The sequence below is a fragment of the Strigops habroptila genome, chromosome 3 (assembly GCF_004027225.2).
Source record: "Strigops habroptila isolate Jane chromosome 3, bStrHab1.2.pri, whole genome shotgun sequence".
NCBI lineage: Eukaryota > Metazoa > Chordata > Aves > Psittaciformes > Psittacidae > Strigops > Strigops habroptila.
In genome coordinates this window covers 76,328,989-76,335,194 of record NC_044279.2, presented here as the reverse complement: position 1 = coordinate 76,335,194, position 6,206 = coordinate 76,328,989, and positions in this window count along the sequence as shown.

Genomic DNA, 6,206 nt, shown 5'->3' with positions numbered 1-6,206 from the left:
GCTTGAACGCCGCTTGCTCGCAGCACCCTGGCGCGCGTTCAACGCAGGTCAGTGTGGGGCGCAGGGAGGCGGGAGCAGTTGTTTTTACACCAACCCCGCAAAGCCAAGCTCAGGAAATGAAGCCCCAGATAAGCCCCAGGAGGGCTGCAGCATCTCCTCCGTACAGGGGTGCCAGGTTGGCTCAAGCAGCGCTACTGGTGATCTTGGAGGCGCCAGTGAGCCTTGGCAACTGTCCCTGGTTTAATTGCTCGGCTGCAGCTTTACCTGAAGGCCCAGCCTCAGGATATGTCATTCAACAGGAGGTTCATCTTTTGATGGAGGAAATGTATCCATCCTTCCAGGCAGCAGAGAGAGGCTTCAGAGACGGGTCCTATTGCGAGAACATGGCTCCCAAAAGCAGCAGGCAGATGGGAAAGTGAGCTTATGGGCTATTCACGTGCAAAAAGCAAATCCTGTGTGTTAAAGCCAGGCCTTGGGGTTTTTAGCATTGTCAGTTTGCAATGCTAAAGCTCTTCAACTGCTAAATGGAGTGAAAAATCATTTTGTAAGAGTTTCCTTGACAGGCCAGGGAAAACTCTTGGCTGCTTATTTTATTGGCACTCAGGAATATGAAGGGCTTAAGCTCACCCCATGCCTGGCTGTGGTTCGAAGGAAGAGCCTTCTTCAGCCCAGCCATGAGGCATGAAGCCCACAAAAGCATTCTCCTCCCTGTGCTCAGCTTGTGCTTCTCTGCCATAATCCGTGCCCTGTCCTTCTGCCCAACCAGCCCATGGTCCAGACACAGCTGAAGAGGGATCATGGTAGCATCACCATCCCACTGGATCCCAGTCCTGGTGGCCCCATCTCACTGTGCCTGTTGGGCCCTGGGGGTGGAGAAGCCGGCTGTGCCAAGGGAAAATCAGGGTACAAAGAGGAAGGAAAATATGAAGAATTAAAAGCTACTTAGGAAAAAACCCAACAAACGCCCCTTGCCTGAGCATGCAGCTGTTCCCCACTCGCCTTCACACAGCCTGAGACCAAATGGTGTTGTCCCCCCAAGGGCCTTGATGTGCCCGTGACCAAATGAACTTGTTGCAGGCTTGGGAATTTCCCATCTTAAAAGACGTTGTGAGGAAGCCAGGCAGCCTTAGTAGGTTTTGGCTTTCATTGCAGGGTTAAAGGAGCATCAGAGCCCCCCCCAGAATGAACAGAGAGAGGGTGGGAACTGGAGGGATCCCCAGATTCCAGGGCCTCCCTGCAGGTAGTGCAGGCAGTGGGTTAATGTGAGAGCCCCAGTCTCAGCAGTGAGTCTGTGGGGCTTTTGTCAGAGGAACCAGGAGGGCAAAGAGACCAATATATAACATTATGGTAGGGCTCACCTACCATTATTCCTCCCTAAGCCAGGCACATACCAAAGGGGACTCTGGCAGGATGGACTGCCTTGGTTTCACAGCCGGGAGGAGAGCAGACTGTAGGGAAACAACCCCCTTGTAATGACTAACTCAATAAAAGGAGCTGTTTGCAAGTGATTAAGCAGCAACCCAAACACGGCGGGGACCGGCAGCAGGGAGCTCTGTGGCTTGACAGCCAATGCTCATTTCGAAATATTTGTTGGTTTGGGTTTTTTTGCAGGCGCTGCAAAAGCAAAGGAAAGATGGTGCAGAGATGCCAGGCAAGCAGCTCCGCTGCAGCTTTGGAAAATCCCAAGTTCCAAATGCTCCGACCTTCTGCCCTGGCCACCACTGGTTGATGCAGTCAGCAAGGCAAGCTGTGCTCCCCAAACCCAGGCCCTGCTTGGGTGTCTTCTGCATGAAGAGCAACTGTTGTTCAGTATGAATCTCAGCACAGACCTAGGGAAGAGCAGAAGAGACGGTGTTAGCTATTGCTAGTCCCTGCAGCACAGAGCTGGCTGTGACCAGTGACATCAGACACAGAAGTAAATGAGGTCAGCACGGGAAAAGGGGTGATTGAGGTGCTGGAGTGGGTTCAGAGAAGGGTAATGAAGCTGGTGAAGGGCCTGGAGCACAAGTCTTGTGAGGAACACCCCCAGTTCCTTCAAGGCTGAGGGAACTGGGGGTGTTTAGTCTGGAGAAGGCTCAGGGAGGACCTTATTGCTCTCTACAACTACCTGGAAGGAGGTTATAGTGAGGTGGGGGTGGGTCTCTTCTCCCAAGTAACAAGTAATAGGACAAGAGGAAACGGCCTCAAGCTGCACCAGGGAAGGTTTAGACTGGATATTAGGAAAAATTTCTTCACTGAGAAGGTGGTCAGACATTGGAACAGGCTGCCCAGGGCAGTGCTGGAGTCACCGTCCCTGAAAGTGTTCACAAACAGTGCAGATGAGGCCCTCAGTGATATGGTTTAGTGGCGGTCTTGGCAGTCCTGGGGTAAAGGTTGGACTTGATGGTCTTAAAGGTCTTTTCCAACCTGGTTGGTTCAATGATTCTATGATTAATGGACCAGGGTGTGCTCCCAGAAAGAAGCACCTATTCAGACATGCATAGAGTCATAGAATGAGGGCTCTGGATGCCCCGTAGATGATCCTTTCCTGCAGTGATTTCAGATGTTGCCATGTGAGGGTCTTGCACATGGTCAGCCCAGTGTACACGCGTGGGGTCACACAAACCACACCATGCACCTGCATGAGGGCTTTGGCTGCACAGATGAGGCTGTTAGGAGGCACTCTGCAGCATGCATGGCTGGCAGGTGTGCAGGAGGTCCTGGGGATGGCCGCCTCCAAGGAGGGCATTTCACCGCTGCCAGCAGGCTCTGTGCATGTCAGCAGGCTGGTAGGGCACTCAGAGAGCTGACATTTGGGCATGCCACAGTGTTAATGCTATCAGAGAGGAGGGCAGGGAGGTTTGCCATGGCCCTGCACATGCTGGTGTGATGTCTGCAAAGAAAAGCCCTGGGAGGTGCCGGCAATGCCCCAAGCCTTGGGCTGGCTGCATGTGTTTGGGTAAAGCAGGACGGGGAACAGCCACCCTGCTCACGCTCTGGTGTGTCCCTGGGAGGGCATCTCTCATGCCGGGGAGCTGTGCAAAGGGCCCTGTGCCTTTAAAGGCTGCAGAGGTGTTATTTAGGTGGAAAAAGCGCTTCACCATGGCGATGGAAATTGTTTGTATTTCACTAATTGACTGAGGAGAGAGAAAGGGAGAGAGAGAGAAAAGACCTTCCTCCCTCTGACAGGTTCAGGAATTTTTTCCGCTAATCAAGAAGAAAAACAAAATGCTTGCGCTGGGGGGGAGGGGGGAATGGGAGGAAAAGGGGGTCTCCCTGGTGTCCCATAAACCCGGTGGCTGTGGACAAAACACCACAATCGCAGCATAGCCTTGCCCTGGAAAGTCTGAGGCAGTGCTGGCTGGCAGAGCAAAGGGGAGCACTCCACTTGCTCGCAGGAGACCCTGCTTTGGAGCATCCCAGCATCTCCCTCCCAGAGAGATGCACAGCTCCAGATGAGGCTCTCAGTCTGTGAAGGGCAGGACTGGCACCTGCTGCAGCGAGGTGGATGGACAGTGGTACAGGTTTGTCCCCAGGGAGGGATGAGGGTCGTTCTGCTCATCAGAGCATCCCACAGGCTTCGCCAGCTCATTGTAAAAGGACTGAAATGGGTGACCTGTGCATGCAGGTTTGGCTGGGATGGGGCTCTCCTGGCTGTGCTGAGACAGATGTGAACAGCTTGGTAATCAAATAAAGCATTTTCCCAGCGCAGCTGCCTTCAAGTGTGTTAAATGAAACAGAAAGGAGCAGCTGAACAGGATTTGCAGTTTTTCCCTGTTATACATATTTTCCCTTTTCCATGGGTTGTCCCATCGGGTATGCTGTGACCTATTGTTGTACTTATTTATTTACTCAGGTTTTGTAGATGGTTTCAAAGCTCATGGCCAGGAAGGAGCAACCAGATGCTGCTACCGAGCAGGACAGAAAACCTGCCCCAGTTTCCCACTGGGCACACAGATATGGAGCCAGGTGCAACCCCCAAACCCAGTGCTGAACCCTATTCCCTTCCCTCCTTGCTCTAACCCAGACATTGGAAAACAGCATATTTGACAGCAAATTAATCCTATGTGTTTTTTCCAAGCAGGAGGGTAGCTGGTTGGAGAGGTTTGAGTTAAGGAGCTTCTTCCCCTTTTGGAGAGAGGGGTGTGTTGGGTGAATAGATGTAGGAGAAGCCCTGGGAGCTTGGAAGCTTCCCACTGCATGAGGAGGAAGAGCAGGGGCTGATAAACCACCGGTCCCTGAGGAAGACCAGCCAGCAACAGGGGATATTTTTTCTAGCTGGAAATGTTTATGAACCTGGATTAAAAAAATCCTCTAAGGAATCTGGGTGCATGTGAACTCATCTGGGAAGTGGAGGCTCTCAGGCAGCAAATGGTGAGAGCCGGCAGGGTGCTGCTGTGCCCACCATGGTGCAGATGGGGAAGGACGCTTCTGGCAGCGTCAGGCTTGACAGGCAGCCATGTTACACTGGGTCCCTTTCTTGGGTCACAACAGTTGAGTGTGGCAGAGACAGCCATTTTCATAGAATCATAGGATCACAGAATGGTTTGGGTTGGAAGGGACCTTAAAGCTCATCCAGTTCCAGCCCCCGGCCATGGGCAGGGACACCTTCCACTAGACCAGGTTGCTCCAAGCCCCGTCCAACCTGGCCTTGAACACTGCCAGGGATGGGGCAGCCACAGATTCTCTGGGCAACCTGTGCCAGTATAAACAAGTAAACATGAATATTTATGAACCTCCAATTTGTAACTTTTAGTCAGAAAAGGCACAAGCACCAAGGTCTGGAGCAGACCTCAAACAGTTGGATTTTTGGAAGCAGGAACATGCAGGTGAAGGTGACTCTAACTGCACAACCAGGACAAGAAGCACTCAGTTGGGTCCAGGAAAGCCACTCCACTGCAAGCTTCCCGCCTGTGTTCCATGGGCTGTTGGGTCCCCTGGATATCAGGACTCACCACCTTCCCTGCCAGGCCTCCTGCTGAGATGTGGGTAAGGCAGTGCGCCCTGAACCCCAAATGCGATGAGTCCTTGTGGAATTGGAGTGGAGGGAAATAAGACCCTGGTGAGACCTGGACACCTACACTTGGCTGGAACAGGAGCTATATGTAACTTAGTGCAGGCTGAGGGAAATGGTCACAGAATCACAGAATGGTTTGGATTGGAAGAGACCTTAAAGACCACTTAGTTCCAACCCCCTGCCATGGGCAGGAACACCTTCCACTGGACCAGGTTGCTTAAGGCCCTGTCCAACCTGGCCTGCAGTGCTTGAATTTGGGAGAGCAACAAGATCTGCTGCTCCCCAGGCTCCCTGTGGTCTGTGTCACTGGATGGGAGAGGCCACAGTGCCACGTTTTGGCAGTGTCAGAGGTGCTTCAGGTATGGGCGCCTGCATCTCAGGTCTCCACCTCTAGTATGGGGTGCCAATGGTTCCCAGCCACAGGTTTGAAAAAGGACCAGAGAAGTTTGTGAGGAGCTGCAAGAAGCAGCTCTTGAGACACAGAGCGAACTTGTAAAGGAGTAGGAGGGTGAAGCTAAGCCCTAGAAAGGAAGGACTCGCTTTTGGGGATCTTTTTCTTTCACTCCTTTCCACCCCTCACCTAAAGACCCCTCCTGCATGCCAGGAAGCTTGGTCTGGGCAAGCATTTTGCCACCTGGCTTATGCACGCACCAGTGAAGGAAGCAATTCTGCAATTGAAAGAGGAAATCTCAGTCCCAGCTATTTCTAACCTCTATTGTTTGTTACTCAACTCATGCATTACACAGACCAGTAAGCAAGGCAGAGAGATTGCAACACTTTGCATGTGCTTTCAGACATTTAATTTTAGCATTGCAAGAAGGATTTGTGGTATCGAGAAAGCCCAGTTCTAAGGAAAGAGGAAACCTGTATTTCTGACACTTGATGTTGACCATAAAAGGAAGCAGATCATTTGAGTGACCTAACAGGTTTAGTCATCTAGGCTGTAATCCTCTGGGAGTCCAGCGGATCCCTGCTGGGGTTTTCCCGTTCCCAAGGAGCTAGTTTGTTTGGGAGCCCTGGGCAAGGCTGAAGTCCATGAGCTACTGGACCTTTGTGTCTCGGATTAAGCTCCTGATCTTTGGACAGCACGGGACTCACACATGTCCATTCCCAAGTGCTCTCAGGCTGGGCTAGACTTTGCCAGCACATGTCAGACCTGGACACTGTTTCTGCCGCAGACCCAGATGTGTTTATAAGGCACTTGTCAATG